Here is a 21,629-nt window from a genome sequence, read left to right on the forward strand (position 1 = left end):
ACTAGAAAAGAAAAAAAAGATTAGGTGGGTGAGAGAAGCAAAGACTTTTCTATTCTCACCACCAATGGACAGTGGATACTCCGACAATGGATACATTTTGAAGGCGAGCACATTAATGTTTTACTATCTCCACAGCCTTCACAAGATCCCAAGTTAGCTGGAGCTTTTCCAACCCACAGGCCTCTCAAGCCACAGCACTCTATTTCATCTGGCTAAGTCTGACCTTTGGGAGGGGCTGAGGGGGGTATGGAAACAAGGGAAGAATGGCTTGTTTACAAGTACATTCCTGTGGGGTCTCTAACTTTTCCCATACGAACATTTGGTAAATGCTTTAGTCTTGAAGGCTACATGATGATCTACGCGTTGCGGTAAGAGCCTGGAGAGGGTACACTCACTGTGGATACTATGAGTTGTAATTTTGACCCAAGTGAAGTTAGTGGGATCAACATTTTTTACTCTGGCTGTGTCAACCCCAATGTCTTGGGGCAGGGGTGTTCCGAAGCATGGACCATCTCCCCACTGCAACTTACATGCTCTAAACCTGAAAATGCAGCAGTAAATGACCTGATGTACATTTCAAGAGACCTCTCCAGTAGGCACTCAAGAGCGTACCATTAAGCCTCAAAAGCAAACAAGGGGGATATCTGAAACAGGCTGACTGGACATGCTTAGGGATGCCTCTGCTAGGACATACTGAAGACATGTTTTAAACATACCCTCATGTCATAGCTTCTCTCAAGAAAGAGTATTACAGACTTTGCATTTTGCTATTAACTGTTTCGGTACTGAATGTCTGACCAAGTAAAGTGATAATGGGCCCAAAATTTAAATATCTTTTTTTCTGACTACCTGTGGCTAGTTTATATCATTCTCAATATCTGGATATTCACAGTGGTAAAATTTTACACTCAGCTGTAAAATAAAAATACTTTATAACCTAGAGGAAAAGAAGGTAGTAAAAAAAAATTAAATAGCCACCAAGATGGAAATATGGTAGCAAGTGTCCTGTTTCTGATCCCTGTTTCTTCCTAACTTACTTGAAGTTCACTTAAAAGCCCAAGTAATTCAACAAGATACCCACTAACTGTGCCCCTGCTAGCATTCTCTGTGTCCACACTCTAGTCGCCCCAATAATAACTTTCTGCCATCACATAAACCTTTTTAGTTTACAGAAAAAACAATCATATGATATTCTGAGAGAGGTAGTTAGCCATGTTAGTCTGAAATCAGGATAAAAATGTACTTTATAGACTAACCAAATCAGGGATACATATGTTTTCTTTCTGCATAAGCTTTCTTATGCATTTCTGATTCAGTTAGCCTAGAAAGTTTATGCATCTCTGATTTAGGTACCCTATAAGGTACATCTCTACCCTGCCTTCTGCTATTCAAATAATACACATGAAGGAGACCTTCTGTCATAAAACTGACATGCATGCTTCTCATTCCTGCAGGTCTGAAGCTCTGGAGAAGCTCACCCCCTGCTTTGAATCCTGAATCCTGCATGTAATGATCTGGTGATCTAGGCTTTAGCAACTATGAACAGAAGATGATGGACTCTACTAATTGTTTAGCTCCATAGTAGTATTAGGCTGGTAGTTTGCAGACAAACAAAGAATGGTGTGAAAGGATTTCCTGCATAACTGAGCAAGACAATGGGAGTCATGTCAGGATGAGTCCATGTCCTCTTGAGCTCTGCTCCAGCAGTGACTTTTTGTAGTGGTCATGGTGAACATGAATAGGAGTTAAGCTTTTGGCTTAAACAAGACCCATAGCTCTTATACCCTTGCTGCTGCTTTTATTCTGTAGCACAAAGACACACTACCCTGGAAATACTGCAGGCAGGGGTTTCCTCCCCTATAAGAACAAGGAAATACCACACTTAAAAGTTAGCTTGATTTGGCTAGGTAATGCATATTAATCCCATAGCTTGTGAGTAGTGATCTCACTACAAAACCCAACAATAATTCATCTCAGTGAATTATCTTCCAGCATGCAGCCAAAACTGCACATGTTCTTACTAAATGTTCTTTGGAACAAGAAGAAAATTTTTAATATGTAAAATGATTGTGGCCCTTTCATTGCTATAAATTAAAAAAATACATTTGAGATTTTTTATTTTTTTAAACTTAATGGTACTTTAAAAGTCTTTCGCTGTCATAGCTGAACCGGAAGGTCAAAAGTTTGTTACTGCTCTGACCATTTTCTTAGGCTGCTACCAAATTGACAGATTATGGCAGTAAAACCCTTGAAATATTTAACCAAGGGGAAGCTCTGCTCTTAGATCCAAAGAGTTCTTTGTGAGACAAGTAAGAGTATGAACAAAGAAGATAAATTTCTGGCCCAACTGAGATTAATGGTAGTTTAGCCATTGATTTCAGTGAAGCCAGGATTTTACCCCAAGTATCCTGAGAAAATCCCCCCACCCAAGTATATAACAGCTTCCTCCTCCCATTTCCTAGAATCAAGAAAATGCACCAGATAAAACTGAACCAGTTTTTAAGAGTTTAAGTCTGTCACATGCAGTCAGGTTGAGAAACAACAAAAACCCCATTAAGCAAAGCCTGCTAAAGTAATAAAGTATTACTCAAAATGAGTAAGGAGAATCTAGCCCTAACCAATTAATATTTATTATTACTATAAGAAATACAAATAAAAATACTCGGGAATCTCTATGCTCTTCAAGGTTCCCTTCTATAGGTATTGTGCATTCATCTAACAGAAGATAGATCTTGCCTAGGGAGATTACAAGACTAATGAAGATGGGAAGTAAGCAAGTTTGATCATCTTCATTTTACAAAGAAGAACCTTAGCCACAAACAGATTAGGTGATTTGCCCAAAACTACTCAATTCACGAGAGCAGAGGTTCCCAAACATTTTCTTATTGTGTACCCCCTTCCAGATTTATCAGCTGCCCCTACCAGCATATGTTTTATATTTAAACCCCTTAAAGGCCAATTATGATTATAATGAAGATTAAATCTGCCATTACACACTTTCTCCTGTGTACCCCCCGAGAGATGTCTTGCATACCCTCAGGGGGTACACATACCACAATTTGGTAACCCTGCATTAGAGGCAAGGATTTTTTGAGTGATATCTTTTATTGAACCACCTACATCATTAGGAAGAGTTAGGCAAGCTCTCAAATACAAGACAGTCTTCTTCAGGTCTGCCTCTTGCATAATTCGTGGATGAGTACATTTCTACATTACATTTCTAACATTACCAATTTCCTTCAGTAGCCATTCTTTTTAATTTTTATTTTTGACATTTTAATTGCATACCTCTGAAATCAATTTATTTATTTTATATGTACACCTCTCTACATCTTATTCATGGGATTTGTTCAACTTCATAACAAAACGCTCCAAGTGCTTCATATCATAAAAATGTTTTGTATCATGAGTGTGGGATATAGTATTAAAGTGCTTAGAACAACCTCTTGTTCTTTAAAGTTGATCTCTTATATAAACAGTAAGACAACAGATTTACCTCAGTTATGATAACTGTGTTTGTATCTAAATTTAAAACTTCACAGAACTTAGGCTTCTCATAAAAACAAGGTAATAAAGAATGAACATTAGGTTCATGATTTAGGTTCCTATTATTACTGGATACCCATTAGGACTTAGCATTAGTTGCCTTTATTCCTATGCTATTCGGAGTCAAAGATTATTTTTTAGGTATTATCTGTGATGTAGGGAAAGGGTTCAGAAGCATCAAGCATGTATCTAAAGGAGAAACTGAGACTGCAAGTCCTAAAATAGACAATGATGCATAATGATGCATACAACCCAGAAATTATCCTTATATGCTATTGAGAAAAGAATTGAAACAAGACACTTCCAACAGACATTCAGAAATCTACTACCTGCAGAACTTTTTTCCAAATTAATTATTCATGAATCCTTTGAAAAAAAAAAACTTCATTTCCTCTATTATGGCATTCAGATCCAGATTTCAAGCAACCAGAGGACTTTGGAAGCTAGTATTTTTAGCAATCACTGCATATTAAAAAAATTAATTTCATTTTATAGTATCTTCCACTTGAAGATATCAACAGACTTTACAGATAAACTAATTAAGCCTTATGACACTGTTGTCAGAAAAACACTACCATCCTCATTTTTCAGGTAAGAAACCAAGGAAAATTGATTACCTTACTCAAGGTCAAACAGGAGGTATCCCAAATATCCATAAAATAGAGACCACATAACTCCCAGACCTTGCTTTCACTACAAAATCATCTTTCTTTCTATTATAATTCTATATAGGGTCTTAGACTAACTATACGGTTAAAAATTAATTTAAGAGCCAGAGACAGATCACTTTTTACAGGCTCACCACCAAAAATACTACGATGTTTGGTGGTTACGATGAGGATTTCCTTGGGGTACAGTGACTCAAGAGAAATGAACTCTGCAATAAATTTCTTGTGTGATGTTGGGGAAGTCATTTATTCCTTCTATGCCTTAGTCTCTCCTCTGATAAAGAAAGATAGTAAGAATTCTCGACCACGTGTAAGGATGCATTTTTTATGCCTAATAAAAAAATGTTGGGGCGTTCAAAGGAATACATTTGTTAATGATTGTGAGAAACTAACACACTGGAAATGGCTTTCTCCATACACAGCACACAGACACATGGATTCTCTCATTAACATGAATGGATGTATTTATGCCTGTTAACATTCTCACTCAGTGTTTGCAGGACTGGACTTCAGTCACGTGAGAAGCTCTTTCTATGTTAGTGTGGACTACATTCATCTGTCTATATTTTATATAAACAGTATCTAACTTTTCAACCTCTAACTCAGAGTTCAGCTACTGGCATGATTTAACATCTCTAATCATTTATATTGCATACATATTAGAACTCAAAGCCAACTCAAACTTCTGCTATAATTCAAAACATGCTTCTACTGTCATCAATTTCCTTGTGTCTATGTCCAATATGAATCAGCTATCTGTGATTAAGGCATTAATGAAAGCTTATGCTATAAAGCAACTGTTATTTATTTTCAATAAACATCAAATTCAATTGAATTCATCTCATGTTCCAATTTTTCCCCACCATAAAATAAGAACTGGCCTAACTTCGAAGAAAAAAACCCATAAAAACTGATCACTGCTATGCAGTGGTGTTGCAAGGCAAAGCTCCTGTATCCTGCCAACGGCTATAAGATTTTGGCTAAAACTTTAACAAAGTCAGTGGGAAATCCTGTCATATATTGAGTTATGTATCACTTCCTGATTGCACAGAGTGCTCTGCCTTTTAAAATTATTACTGTTCTTAAAAACTGTATATGCTCTTTACCAAATATGGCTTGATCTCAACCTCTGTGGCCTGCCACACAGATGCTTCCACTAAATTTCACTCTGGTAAGGAATGACCTCTAGAAAAAAAAATGCCACTTCAGTTTGCATATTTAAAACATTCCAGGGAAAAGTGAAAGCTCAGAAAATCAGCTAATCTAAAATTAGGCTTCTAAATTTATATTTCTGTGGCTAACACTAAGATTTTCAAAGGATCATAAATAGGGTGACCATACCTCCTGGTCTACCTGGGTCAGTCCTGGATTTCAAAGGCTGATCCCAGCCGACTGGTGCAAATTAAAACAAGCATCCCAGAAATGCAGGGGTGTGGGGCAGAGTCTAGCACAGGTGCAGAAAAATGCAGAGTGGCATGGCGTGCCAGGCAAACACATCTGCCTGCCCACCTGGCCAGTGCACCACACTGCCCCACCCCCACTTCTGCCTGCAGCAGCACCGCTGACTTGGGAAACTGTGGAGCAGGGGGCAGTGTCCCAGATGTCCTGGATTTCCTTATGGTCAGCCTAATCATAAAGGTCTTAGGTGCCTTAATTATATTGAAATTAATTAGGGATTGGACAGCTAACTGTCTTGGGCCGCATCTGGATCACAAACCACGCCTAGCCACAATGTTGTTCATGATGCTGCATGGTTCTGTGCAAGCTACTACCTAGACAGGAAGCAGCCTGGCTGACTCTATGCAATACCAAAGGCAGGCTAATTAGAGTTGCCGAGAGTCAGTGCCAGTTGGCCTACCCTCAGAGTACTACGCAGACTCTGCCATGCTGCACAAAACTGCACGGTGTATTGGAAGGGGCAGCTGCTGGATACAGTAGGTTTGTATTCTAGACATGCCCTTAACTTCCTTTGAATGGCGGATGGTGAACAACTGCATACCCCCCTAGAGACAAAAACTAATGCTCCCAGGCAGCTGCTGAGAACATGCACAAAAAATGCACTCAACAAAACCTAATGTAAGCCCTAACTGAATAAATGGTTTTGCATCAATCTCTGCAACCTTTACAAAGTTTCACTGAAGCCAATGATATTCTGCACAGGGTCTGCACTCATGCACTAATTTCTTTGCCCAGGTCTAATCTGAATTGTTTCCTTCTTCTATTAAAAGCGATAGCCATCCCAGGAGTGCTAGAAACAGATGAGCTCCTGCTCTCTAAATCTAGTTGTGCAAGCCACTCCCAGTCAAAAAAAAACAATTAAAAACATGCGAACTACCCCCACTCCATTAATCCCAACCCTACTTTTTAGAAATATATTCAGATATGGAAAATACACTCACAGCTAACAAGTAATTATTAAGGAAAGATCTATTTATTTTCTGCATTGGAGAAACAAATACTTTTCTCAGTGGGTGTAGGTCAGTTTTCATCCTTGGAACGAAACTGGGGGAAAGTCCGAGGTGCTTATAAACATGAGGTGGATTCCTGTATATCTGTTAGTGATGGTTATTAGACCCCACATCAAAATTTCCAATTTGCATCCAAAGTTAAATGACAAAATCTGGGATAGCCATCAATTCATCTCCCCCAAAGTCTCCTAAATAACTACTATCCTACTATGGAGGAAAATTAACTCACCATAACTAATGGGAATTGCAACCCAAGTAGAAGTGGTGAGCAAAAGGGAAAACATTCTGAACAATTCATAGATTCATAGATGTTAGGGTTGGAAGGAACCTCAATAGATCATCGAGTCCAACCCCCTGCATAAGCAGGAAAGAGTGCTGGGTCTAGATGACCCCAGCTAGATATTCATCTAACCTCCTCTTGAAGACCCCCAGGGTAGGGGAGAGCACCACCTCCCTTGGGAGCCCGTTCCAGACCCTGGCCACTCTAACTGTGAAGAAGTTCTTCCTAATGTCCAATCTAAATCTGCTCTCTGCTAGCTTGTGGCCATTATTTCTTGTAATCCCTGGGGGCGCCTTGGTGAATAAATACTCACCAATTCCCTTCTGTGCCCCCGTGATGAACTTATAGGCAGCCACCAGGTCGCCTCTCAACCTTCTCTTGCGGAGGCTGAAAAGATCCAGTTTCTCTAGTCTCTCCTCGTAGGGCTTGGTCTGTAGGCCCTTAACCATACGAGTGGCCCTTCTCTGGACCCTCTCCAGGTTATCCGCATCCCTCTTGAATTGCGGCGCCCAGAACTGCACGCAGTACTCCAACTGTGGTCTTACCAGCGCCCGATAGAGGGGAAGTATCACCTCTTTGGACCTATTCATCATGCATCTGCTGATGCATGATAAAGTGCCATTGGCTTTTCTGATGGCTTCGTCACACTGCCGACTCATGTTCATCTTGGAGTCCACTAGGACTCCAAGATCCCTTTCCACTTCCGTGCCACCCAGCAGGTCATTCCCTAGGCTGTAGGTGTGCTGGACATTTTTCCTCCCTAGGTGCAGCACTTTGCATTTCTCCTTGTTGAACTGCATTCTGTTGTTTTCTGCCCACTTGTCTAACCTGTCCAGATCTGCTTGCAGCTGTTCCCTGCCCTCCGGCGTGTCCACATCTCCCCATAGCTTTGTGTCATCTGCAAACTTGGACAGAGTACATTTCACTCCCTCGTCCAAGTCACTGATGAAGACATTAAAGAGTATCGGTCCAAGGACCGAACCCTGCGAGACCCCACTGCCCACACTCTTCCAGGTTGAAACCGACCCATCCACCACGACTCTCTGGGTGCGACCCTCCAGCCAATTCGCCACCCACCAGACTGTGTAGTCATCCAAGTCACAGCCTCTTAACTTGTTCACCAGTATGGGGTGGGATACCGTATTGAAGGCCTTCCTGAAGTCTAAGTATACGACATCCACCCCTCCTCCTGTGTCCAGGCATTTCATAACCTGGTCATAGAAAGAGACTAGATTGGTCAGGCACGATCTGCCTGCCACGAACCCGTGCTGATTTCCCCTCAGCATAATTTGTCCTGCCGGGCTCTCACAAATGTGAGCCTTGATAATTTTTTCAAAGACTTTGCCAAGGATGGAGGTGAGACTGACTGGCCTGTAGTTGCCTGGGTCCTCCTTCCTCCCCTTTTTGAAAATGGGGACCACGTTGGCCCTTTTCCAGTCCTGTTTCCAGTCATGTTTCCAATGAACAATAGTTGTTAGTCATCACCATCAGCAACAATCCCTTGCAGTCAATGATTATTGTCTTCCAGGACTGTTTTATCTGTGGGTCCAAAGATGGCTGATGAGGCCTATCCAGGATTGACAGACTGTTGCAGCTCAAGCATGTTTCTGTGCAGGGTAGGTGGTTTTGGGTTCTTGGTTCAGTCCACGACTCTGTTTCTGCCACTCCCATTTTTCCTTCGCCTGTTCTTGTCATAAAGTTTCAAAGTATTGGGATCCTTGCATCAGACTCTTCCTCCATTTGGGATGGTCCTGGGTGATAGTCTCCCATGAGTTGATATCAATGTTGCATTTTTTTCAAGTTGGCCTTGAAGATGTCCTTGAAGTGCTTTCTCTGCCCCCATCCCCTTCCCCACCCCCTCCCTTGAGCGTACACCTTGACTGAGCTGGGAGAATAAAACTTACTACAGCAGTCTGGAGGCAGACATAAGGATGATGTGGCTAGCCAGCAAAGTCAATGTTGGATGATCATAGCCTTGATGCTCATGGTGTTTACTTGTGAGAGGACACTAATGTTAGTGTGTCTGTCTACTCACTGGATTCAAAGAATCTTCCACAGGCCGCATTGATGGTACTTCTCCAATGACTTGAGGTGTCTCCTGTATGTTGTTCACATCTCCGCTCTATGCAATAAGGTGGGGATCACGAGTGCCTGATAAACCATGAACTTGGTTTCAGAACTGATGCTGCAATCTTCAAACACACATTTCCTCAGGTGTCCGAAGGCTGCACTTGCACACTTGTGGCAATGTTATTTCTCCCTTGCTAGGGGTTATCTGCCCTCTAACTGTCATGATTGCAGGATATTCAATCACAGATTTTTCCTGGAATACCAATGCTATAATAAATTGGAACGTCATTTGAGCACTGAGACAGTGCACATTCCTCTTAAGTGTGTACCTAGCTATAGTAATCTACTTTTTCATCGGTTCCAACCCAGACCACCACAGCACACACTTATGCAGGCATGACTGATAAAGTCACCAAAAATGAAAACTGGTTTTAAAACTAGCTATGCATTCTCTGGTTAGAACAAAGTAGTGAGAGAACCATCATCTGGAGAGTCTGTAATCAACACGGGTTGTCATTCTAATGGCAAGGTCCTGAATTCTTATCTCCCAAAACACAGAGTTTAGCTCTGGCTACTTCAGGGTGTTGTGACATGTTAACTTAAATACAGGTTAATGGTAATTAAACCAGGAGTGTCCACTTATTAGGATAGGAAAACATGTGCTAAGGACCTTCTGCGCATGGGGAGCAAGCAAGGAAGGGGAACTTGCCTGCTGCTGCCAACAAGGCATGGCAGGTGGGTCCCCTTCCCTGCCTGCTCCCCCAGTACAGCACCAGGAGCTGCAGCTAAGATGGGGCAGTGAGCAGGGATCTGGGATGCAGGGGGTGGCAGACCTAATCCAGGGTTGTGAGGACCTGATGCAGGCTACTGGGAGTACTTTACTGGAAGTGTGGGTCCCTTACTGAATAGAGAAGGCAACCTAGTGACAGAGGATGCAGAAAAAGCTGAAGTACTCAATGCCTTTTTTACCTTGGTCTTCACAGGCAAGGTCAGCTCTCAGACTACTGCACCGGGCAGCACAGTTTGGGGAGGAGGTAAGCAGCCAACTGTGGGGAAAAAAACAGGTTAGGGACTACTTAGAAAAGCTGCACATATGCAAATCCATGGGGTCAGATGGGATGCACCTGAGGGTGTTGAGGGAGTTGGCCAATGTGATTGCAGAGCCATTGGCCATCATCTTTGAAAAATCATGGTGATCAGGAGATGTCCTGGATAATTAGAAAATGTTGAATATAGTGCCCATCTTTAAGAAAGGGGAAAAAGAGGATCCAGAGAACAAAAAAACAGTCAACCGCACCTCAGTTCCTGGAAAAATCATAGAGTTGGTCCTTACTGAATCCATTTCTAAACACTTTGAGGAGAAGAAGGTGATTAGGAATAGTCAGTATGGATTCACCAAGGGCAAGTCATGTCTGACCAACCTGATTCCTTTTGTGATGAAGTGACTGCCTCTGTGGATGTGGGGAGACCAGTGGATGTGGTATTCCTTGACTTTAGCAAGGCTTTTGATATGGTTTCCCACAACATTCTTGCAGGCAAGCTAAGGAAGTATGGGCTGGATGAATGGACTGTAAGATGTAAGGAAACTGGTTGGATCATCGGGCTCAGAGAGTTATAGCGAACAGCTCGATGTCTAGTTGGCAGCTGGTATTAAGTGGAGTGCCCCGGGGCTTGATCCTGGGGCTGGTTTTGTTCAATGTTTTCATCAATGACCAGGAAAACAGCACAGAGTGCATCCTCAGCAAGTTTGCAGATGAAACCAAGCTGGGGGGAGTAGTAGATAAGCTAGAGGGTAGACCTAGATAAATTGGAGTACTGGACCAAAACAAATCTCCTGAAGTTCAATAAGGACAAGTACTCAGGATAGAATGATCCCATGCACTAGTACAGGCTGGGGAGCAGCTCTGCAGAAAAGGACCTGGGGGTTACAGTGGACAAGAAGCTGAATATGAGCCAACAGCGTACCCACATTGCCAAGAAGGCTAACAGCCTAATGGCCTGCATCGGTACAAGAGTTGGCAGCAGATCAAGGGAAGTGATTATTCACCTCTATTCAGTACTGGGGAGGCCACATCTAGAGCAATGTGTCTAGTTTTGGGTCCCCCACTATAGAAAGGACATGGACAAATTGGAGAGTCAAGCAGAGGGAAACAAGAATGGTTAGGGAGCTGGGGCACATAATTTATGAGAAGAGGCTGAGGGAACTGAGATTATTTAGTCTAGAGAAGAGAAAATTGAGGGGGGATTTAATAGCAGATTTCAACTACCTGAAGAGTGGTTCCAATGAAGATGGAGCTAAACTGTTCTCAGTAGTGGCAGATGACAGAACAAGGAGCAGTGGTTTCAAGTTGCAGCCAGAGAAGTTTTGGTTAGATATTTGGAAAAACTCACTCACGAGGTAGATAGTGAAGCACTGGAACAAGTTATCAGGAGAGATTGCAGAATCTCCATCCTTGGAGATTTTCAAGACCCAGCTAGACAAAGCCTTGGCTGGGATGATATAGTTTAAGAGAGTCCTGCATTGAGCAGGAGGTAGGACTAGATCAGTGATAACCAACCTTTTTCATACCGGGACCCATTTGCAAAGATTCATGACCTGTCATGACCCACACACCCCCTGTCCCTGCCGGTGCCTGATCAATACTCAGCCCTCCCTCCCCCCAGGTCATGCTGGTGTCCACAGCCCCCTCCCGATCCACAGCAGTGGGTGGATCAACACCAGTTAAAATTAGCATGTGTTAAGCAAAATATGTACCATGGCTTTCAGATTAGCTCTCTTCTTTCTCTTCCCCTCCACCCACCTCCCCCTTTCTCACCACATGAGCTGAATTTGTGGGGGGAAGCTTTATTTGAACTCACAGGGGCTGGTTAGTCTCAAGATAGGATCTACACCTGTGGAATTCACTCAAGCTGGAAGCCAGGCTAAACTACCCTTAGGATGCAGTACAAGATTTAGGCCTTAGAGTAGGTTTGCTCCCTTGTATCTGATGGATTCATTCCTTCCAACTAGGTTCTCCCAGAAGCCCAAAGGAGATTTGATCCCTCTTAGGAACACAGCTGTCACAGCAGAAAGGGAGGAAATTTTTATCTTTTTTAATTGACATAGAACTATTTCCATTATGTAGCAGACCCCACACATACCACCACGATGCTTGTTACTGCATATTCCCCAGAGCTCCTGCTCTCAAGTCATAAAAGCTTTAGGTAATAGCCAGAAAACTGCAAGAATAGATAATAAAAGATTAAAACATAAATGATAAAACACTGCCCTGCTTCAGCATAAGTTCTAGATGTCTGAGAAGGAACAAATATTAGATAGTTCAATCTGAATAAGAAAGGAAAGAGGGAATCCTTGTCTAGCATGTCTAGAAAGGCATATGAGCATATGCCATTTTCTTATAGGTTAAGTTTCAGCATTAATTCCCTGAACTGTCCTTTTTATCAAACCTTAATGCCATTTCAAAGTAGCAGTTCATGGTCTAATTCTTATTTTAATCATTTAAATGAAGCTTGGATACCAGTACAGTTTGTTGGATGGTTCCAATTAACAGGGGGCTTCAGAACCATCCAGGCTCTTGTTAGTTGGAAAATTCCTTTTTCTTGCATTTAGAATTTAAAAGTATAAACACAAAAGTGGAAAACCTGTTTTCCTAGTAAAAGGGGAAAGGGGTAAAAAGTAACTCAGGAGGAGATGGAACTGAAGTGGGTAAAAGAAGAGAAATATATTTTCCAAGATCACTAGAAGTCTGTTTTAAAGTTAAGTTGAAACAGGAAGGAAGCTTTGATTTCAAACAGTGCTTTAAAGTTAAGGATCCATTCCAAATGCTATTACTGAGCAGATTCTATTGTGATGGTAATGACATGTTGCGTGGGAAGTGGTGGTTTTACTTGGACGCAGAGAGAAAGAACTTTGCCATGATTGATGTACCATATGAAGGTCAAACCACAAAATCACTAACTCACTCACTGTCCAATTCAGTAGAATTGGGCTACTCAGGTATCTATGATTTTCAAGCCTTTTTTATTATTATTTGATTGTGATGGTGGGAATGTTTCACAGATTAAATGCATTGTCTCTTGAGGGGCTGCCACTGGAATTTAATTTACTTTCCACTGGTGCACAACAAGTTCCACTAAACCCTGCTGGAGGCCACCATTCAGTAGAAGTGTTATGGGTGAAGATGACCACCCAAGAGATACTTCATAGTTCAAAATGACCTCAAAAAACACTGCACAGCAAAAAAGCAGAAAGCAGCTAATGAGGAAGTTCAGAACTACTGGCAACCAAACCTTGTTTTGCACAATTAGGAACTGAGAGAAATGGCTAATAACTACGGGTTTAAACTCTGATATGGAAAAAAAAATCCTGGAGTAAAAATTGTAATCATCTTATTTTTCCTGTTACACAGATAAACTCTATTCTAATTTATTTTCACCTAAATAAGGATAATAAAAGATGGATGATCTTACAACCGTACTGGATTCTGTGAATGTGTGGTATAAGGACCTGAGCCTGTACTATGGAAGTCAATAAGAATTCGGGCTTTGACTTCAGCATATGTAGAATCAAGCTGTTGGGCCCCAAATTCAATGGTCTGTTTCTATTCAGCAAACCTCCAGCAGTGAAGTCAATGGGACTTTATTACATGCTAAAATGCCTGGCTCTGGAGAGAGTGGCTTGAGCTTGTGCTTAAATACACTGTTGAGTTGGGGGTCCCCAAAAGGAGACCTGCCTTGTGGATGTATGAGCATATACACATTTGCCGTTTTCCACAATTATGAGAAGTTCCTCAGATTAACAGCCTCTGCCTTTCAAATACTCGCTTGCTTTGAATTTTAAGATGAACTACAGCAAAGAATTGTTCAAACCCCATTACAAGACCGCATAAAAACAACAGCAAATCATTTAGAAAAAAAGAGATGTCTTCTATTTGCTTTCATTGCTTTAATAATAAAATACAAAAATATACAGGAGCATGCTTTTCTTTTTTAATTTAACTAGACAAAACCACCTGATATTTTTTAATCCTAGAGCAATTTGTTTGCATTTGACAAGTCTAAAAAGTGATTAATAGCTTAGATGCATTTCTACTGGGCTCGTTCATTTCACTTCTCCCATGCCATTGCCTATTTAAAATGAAACGTAATGTAATAATCAATGGCAGTCTTATTACTGTTAACATGTTCAGTGTTTTTTTTCCCTAATGTAATTCCATTCACATTTGGTAGAAAATTTCTCCCACAGTTAGGTCATATGATGTTTAAAATCCATTCAGTTTTTACAGCTGTTAGTGCTTTTCCACATTCAGCGTATTATGTATATGCCAATCTTAGGAAAAAATACTTTTTTGCCCTGAGATGACCGACCCACAGCAATCCTTAAAAGTGCGCATACCAGATTTTAAACCCTGAATATAAAATAATTGCCATTTCCAGTTCATCTTATGAAAGTCCATGGGCTTCCTTAGTTTGCCAATATCAATGATCGAATGAACCCAGACCAAATTCATGCAAGAACGTTTGCCAAGCAGCACAAAAATCAGGCCCTGTCCCTCCTCAAATAATAACCACACAAGGGTATTTTCTCAGTGGGAATAAATGCTTCATTGGTCTCTACTACTTGGTTCTCTGCCATTGTGGAATTAAATTAAATCAGCCTCAGGTCACAAATAATTGAGTTAGACAGTATCCACTCTTGTAGATTGTTAATGGACAGTAGACCAAAGAAGAAAAGTTTCTACACTGCTTACTACTGGCACTCTTTGTTCACAGGAAGCTTCCATTTGGCCAAGCCAGGGCAAAATGGTTCAGAGACACTGGCATTTGTTTCTATATTGATGGAGATCTGAAAGCAACACAGTACATCTCACACACCCAGCAGGTGTTCAATTTAATGCTAGTATTTCAGTTTGAATCTTGGAACAGGTTCTTTTAAATATATTTTTACAAGATTGCATCCTAAATAATACGTTAGCATTCATTCCATCAATGTCTTGTGGCTCCAGGAGGATTGCAGGAAGGATTTAGGGAAATTTGGTATTTATATTCACATAGAAAATCCTAAATGGGAACAACATTTAACACCCACACGTTCAAAACATGGGCAGTATCTATATAATAAAATTCTGTTCTCTCCTCTGGAAATTAGCCTCTCTAGGCCCTTCAATTTAAGTCAATGGGAATTCTATCAGCAACTGAAATACACCTCATGTGTGTGTTTGAAACCAATAAAGCTGGGAAAGCTAGATTTAATGCTAAAATCTATTCTTAATAGAATGATGCCAATACAGTTGCTGAAATTTCCAGTAGTAAGTAATCTTATATCCTATTTTCGCCATGCTGCAAATCTGAATCTTATCTAGATCCTCCAAATCTTCTGGGTCTACAGACTGGATCTCCTATGATAATAGGTTCTCCTCTACTCCACTATTTGAAGCTTTCTTTTGACTGAATATGAGAACAGCTCATCTGAGAAGGCTTTAATTCTTTCCCATTTACCACATGATTTGCCAATGTGAGAAAGTGAAAAATATTCATGGCTAGAATGTCATAAAGGGACCCTAAAATTCCCAGTTCTGGAAGGGTTAATATTCCTCTGGGCCAGGCACTCTGAAAGCCATAAAATGAACCTCTCAGGATATCTTCCCAACTCCTGGCATAGGTGATGTAGAAGGTCCATATTGGAGGCAAGTTCACAGGACTCATCATTGTGTAGGCACCATGCATTGCTGTTGCCTACTAACAGCCTATAGAATTTGTTGTAAGGTTTAGGTTTGTTTGGGCAGGGGATTTTTCTTTTATCATAGTCAAAATTTGTTTTACAAGTTTAATAGTTAAGTTGCTGCTTGGACTATTTGCTATTTTAATCTGTTGCTTTGCAGTTATCTTGTAAGGAATTGTCTATGTCCAGTGTCTCTACTGCACCTAGCACATTCTGGGGTCGTGATTCATATCTAAGGGTCATGTATGTTGACAAAAACATTTTCTCTCATTTCATTTCTAGATATCTACCTGTGGTTGGTTTAGCAATTAAAATGGCTCATTTAATTAAGAGAGAGACACCATTCTACACTGCGCCCTTTCTGAAGACTCAGAGTCTCTAACTACATAACACATTACATCAACACAGGTAAGAGAGATTACTTGCTTCTGCCAAGGTAAGTGCAACTCCCTCATAACATCATAACATGCAAAGGCTTGATTTCATAAAAGTACAGCTGAAACAAAATGACTTGAGTTTTAATATTCAGATTATTCTTCCAACAGGTCAATTTTACAGTAATGATATGTCATTTCTTTTTGCAGATACACTTATTATTAAAAACAGTTTAAATGAAAGAAGAGTCAGATCCACCTTGCTTAGCCATAGCAAAAGTATCTGCAACCAGCAGCATGAAGTGCCCCTTTGGTGCCAGAGCTAGAATATTCCAATGTACCTGACAAATTGTACAGAACTTACAGTTCTGGGACCAAATTCAGAGAGTACAGAACCCAACAACTTCTGAGAAGGAAGTCAGAATATGGAGAAGGTACCCTGATGCCATAAAGTTTCTGGAGTTTCTCCCCTAAGTACAACTCTCAAAAAAATACAAGAAATGCCAGATAGGTACTATAATGATAAACCCAGATTTCCCAGATGTAAATCACAAGGACTTCTGTGATATTACTGAAGTTCTATAGGTGTAGAATTGGTTCATGAGGTTGGGATGGGGGGACTAGCCATGCATTTGGTGTTTTGGGGGAGGGGATTCTTGTCAGCCATGTTTCTCAGGTTTGCCATTCCTGGTGACACCTCACTATAGGTTGGGATGAGTATTGTATGCTCCCTATCCATCTCAACTCTTAATTCTTTTTGGCTAGGTTATCAACAGCCTTCCAGTGTCCCTTCTACCTGTCTCATGCCTCATGGCTAATGTTCTAGGGTCCCTGTCTTGCATTCGCATCTTAGAGTCTTTCCCATGAACTAAGAGTACTACCTAAAACACTCAGGCCTCCCTATATGACCCAGCCCTACTTCATATTTTTGGCCCTTGTCTCATAATAGTCCTTTTCTAGTTCCTACCCCACAATAACTTCTGCAATCATAATGTCCTCTCAGTCTTCCTTCAAGTATCACAGAGCTTACCCTGTGATCATTCTCATAAATGTGCAGACCATATTCTACCACAACACAGTCCTCTTGGACTCATGGATTATATTTCAGATTGTTTCCCATAAACCATCCAGACTCGAACCAAAAATTAACCGCCCTGCATTGAGTTCTCACTACCCATCTACCATCTATCTAAAACTCACCTTTTGGACAGGCAATCTTCCCCTGTTGTACAGGGCTAGAAAAAAAGTATTGTGAGGGAGGGAAGTATGTGGAGAAAGCCCTGGATGCCCATTCATTTTCACCCTATGAGTCACTGTGCTACTGCTCAGCTTTTATTGACTACCTGGGCCACTTCCATCTCTGTCTCTTCCTACCATGTCAATCTCTCTCCTGGCTTCTCCAGTGCCATTAGTATTGTGGAGATGTCTCTTTCCAGTACTCTGCTTTTCTCCACTAGGTCCTCCAGTCCCTCAGCCTTTGCCACCCGCTGTTTGTTTCCCAGCTGTTGTCACTTTGCTTTTAGTGCTTTAGTCTTCATCCCTCCACAATCTGAACTCATTGCTTTGCCATCTCCCTGGTCTCCGGCTTCCCACAGTGAGCTGTCCAGCACCAACCCTCTGGAACTCCTTCCTTCTCACCCGTCTAAGAACAAGAGATTTGTCTCCAATATATGGGCTTGCTTCCTATAGACCCCTCAGCAGGACTAGAAGTGCTGGAGGTTGGAGGGGGGCATTAGCCTTTTAAAGATGACTGCACCTTTTTTACACTACCCTCACTATTAAACTCTTGTATAGGGCAAAAGACCATCACCACAGAGGACAACCAGACAGGGCTAGGTGCTGTATGCAGAAGAACTGAGAGCAGAGCAAGGAGGTGGTCATGGTGCCCTAATACCGAAGGTCAGCACCTGCATGATGCCACTTAGAAGTCCAAGTTATGCTGCTGACTTAAGAGTTGTCTGGATTAGTGGAGTGGAGCTCAGCAACTCCCTAACCTTCTTCCACCCCCGCTCATTGACATGCACTCAAACATGCCCCCTATGCTGATAGAGAGGAAAAGCATGCAGCAGGTGTTGGGCTCAAAGCCAGTACACTGGTGCCAGCAGGGAGTTCTCTTGTGACAAGAGACTGGCCATTTGTGGCCATTTTCCAGATCCTTTGCTCCCTCCTGAGAGCTGCAAATGGGAGCACAGTAGAGAACCTGTCTCAATAGAGAATCTAGTACAATGCACATATATTTTCTCCAAATAAACAGCAGTCTCTGCTCTTAAAAATCAAAAGCAGTCTGCTGCTATCCTTGAGGGGTCTGATTCTGAACACAGTAAGGTCAGTGGAAATTCTCTCTCTGACTTCAATAAGCCCTGGATCAGGCTCTATTTTTAATCATTAAGTATATATTTGGCTTGTGATGTTTTTGACCCCAATCCTGTTTGTTCATTTTATCAACCGGTTTACAGTTCATAAAAGTCAACCCTTAAAAAGGGTTTAGCCAATTAACCTCTAATAACCCAAGTAAAAGTCAGGAAAAACAGCAGTGTGACAGTAGTAAATAGCCTGAACTCATTATAGAGTACACAACAGAATGTAAAACAAATGGCCTTTGGCACCTAACTTGCAAAGTCATTTTCGTTCATTTCAAGTGGGGGGACAGGGGGAAGAAAAGAAAAAGGAAACACTGTGGAAGGAAACAAGAACTGCTGGGCTTAGCTGGGCCTGAGTTAGTGTCTCTCTGTTACCTTGCTCGGCATCTTTTAGGTGCTCCATGGAGACCTAACAACCACTCTGAATCAGCCTTCCCCGCCTCCTGCCCCCAAGAGACTATTAGATGATGAAGAAATAATTAACCCTTACACTCCCCACACTTTCCTGTTTGGCCAGAAAACATATGTGGTAATCTTGCAAGTTTCTTTTAATGCTTTGGCAAACAAAAGCCCTGCCATAATACCTTCTGTACCAAAGAAAAGTGCTCTGTTGCCTGCATCCAAACAATGTGGAACATGTTCAAGCCACATTGACTACCCACTCGAATATAAACATATGTAAGGTCCCAAAAAAGATAGTCCCTTGCCACAAAAAAGGAGACTTACTCATGTTTGACATTCCCTTTATTGTGAAAACTAAGGACAGACAGACCTTCCATTGACATGTCAATGTCTCTAAGATGCAAACCTACCCTGCCTTCTACTTGACTAACGCAGCTAACTGCATCTTTCATGTCAAATAATTTTCCCCTTCCCACCCCCACTCCTGTGCAAGTATAAGAATAGGTACAAAAGTACTTAGCAGTTGAGTGGGTTTGCTAAAACCAGGAATGAGCCTCAGAGTGTGTCCATAGTGAAGCTTGGGCTGCTTTAGACTCTGCTGGACCAGGTTAAAAGTGTCATGACTTCATCCTAATAAACGACCCCAATTGCTTAACTTAGTATTACATAACAGAAATGTCATGCTTCATGAAACCCACAAGCATAGGTAGTATGTAAGGATCCTGCCAAAGGAAATACAGGTCCATAAATCCTCTGACATACAGAAAAGAGATGGGATGTTACTTATAAATGCTAGTTAGAGCACATATTAACATTATGGGAGCCCTGCAGACCAAGGTTGCCATAGAATTTGCAGGTATATTTCTCCTACATAATGCAGGAAACTGTACAACACATGAAACTGCACTTGGCCCTCTTTGCTACAGGGTATCTTCAGTTTCTTCATTTCAAAGCATAAGAGAGTTTTTCAGATAGGATTTTCAGGGATGTAAGAGCCAAGGTTTGAACAGTGCCCCATTGATCACAGCAATTCTTCTGTTTTGGAACATTGATTTTTACATTTCCCGGACTCATATGATCAGGTGTCCAAGACTGCGGTTAGCTTGCTTGAATTATACCCGACTTCTCTTTGTGGAACAGGCAACTGTGGTTTGCTGACTAAGCTGCTCATTGTTTTTAATCTGTTTTTGTGAAGAGAAGTGCAGTTCCATAGTTGAGCTTTAAATTGTCATGGATGTCAATAACACAGAAGGAAAGGCCCTTTTGTTAAATATCCTCCTTGAATGCAAACGAAACAGACAAACTGCAGCCCTTTCATTAAAAGAAAACATGATAAAAAACAGAATTGAGTTCTGGAGACTGCAGCTTCACACAGCTCTCTCAAGTTAGCTGGGTGTTTTATGTCTTTTGTTTATTTTTTTATTGGATTCAGTATTTCATTACAAAGGGAGTAAAGAGACTGGAGGCAGCTGCCCTCTGCTTAACCCATGTGCCAAGTACACTGCAGACATGAGCGATACAGGCTTTCCACATTGCTTTGTTGATGCATCTCAAAGCTAGGCTGGAAGATACAACCCCATGCAGTTTGAAACTATACCAATGTATGACAGTTAAGAGATGCCCCAGCATGATGATGCCATCCAGGACCCAAAATACCCTCTCCTAACAGATAACGTGACATAATTTCTGAAAATGATAGTGTAAGAGAGATGGTGATTTTGCAAGAGATCATGCTGTGATACTGTGATAAATGATATTTTAAAACCAAGGATACAAGATTTAAAAAGAAATTAATATCTAAACTTATGCCACTATATAGTGTTCTGCAGAATCCAGGCTTCTTTCCTGTAACATCCTGTGATGCCAAAGGAATAGTCAATGGTGCAGGACCATTTTGTAATTGGTTAACAAGTATGTTTAAATTCCTGTCTACACACTTAAATAATTTATTTCCCTCCCTACCCCGAGTCTAAACAACAAAAGAACCAGAATTGTCTGGCTGCTTTAAATATATTAAATAAATTATTAGACCTTATTAATAACCTAAGAGTAGCATGCAAGTGTAACTTGCATTGTGTTATGTTTGGAAAAACCTAGCCAGAATTATAGAGTATTAATGCAGTACTACTTACCATTTGCCAAAATTATTTTTACACAGAGTTTTAGTGTTAGTACTGTATTGAAACAATCCACTGAAATACAAGCCTAAATGACAAGCTATATTGAATTTGACTTTATAATTTATATTTATCAGGGAATCAACTCTACATGTTCACATGTCATTATAGGTCTGTATGATGCAAGTTGGATCATCATTGCTCTGCAAAAATCATGCTTTAGACGCTCCCAAGGCTTGTTTGAAGAAGGATCATTTTAATGAATTAGTTAACAGCCTTAAATTACCATGTTTTAAAAACCTAGTGTGGGTTGGAAAAGTTATATTTAGTTGGTAAAGGTGAATTTTATCAATGCCCTTAGAATGGAATCTAGCCAGCCAACTCTTTAAAATACAGCTTGCCCAGTTCACATTAGGGTGTAAAAATATGTTAGTACATATTAAAGTGTGAGCTTTTCTAGTAGTGTTGGAATGTGGTTGATGCTAAGATGGTGCAGAAAATGCATGAGAAGCAAGGGTTTCTTCGTGATACCTTTTATTGGACCAACCTTTGCTGTTAGCTTTTGTACAAAGCCTGTATTACACAGCATGGATTGTAGCTACAGAGAACAGAGACATCTATAG

This window comes from Alligator mississippiensis, chromosome 5 (genome assembly GCF_030867095.1).
Source record: "Alligator mississippiensis isolate rAllMis1 chromosome 5, rAllMis1, whole genome shotgun sequence".
NCBI classification, from domain to species: domain Eukaryota; kingdom Metazoa; phylum Chordata; order Crocodylia; family Alligatoridae; genus Alligator; species Alligator mississippiensis.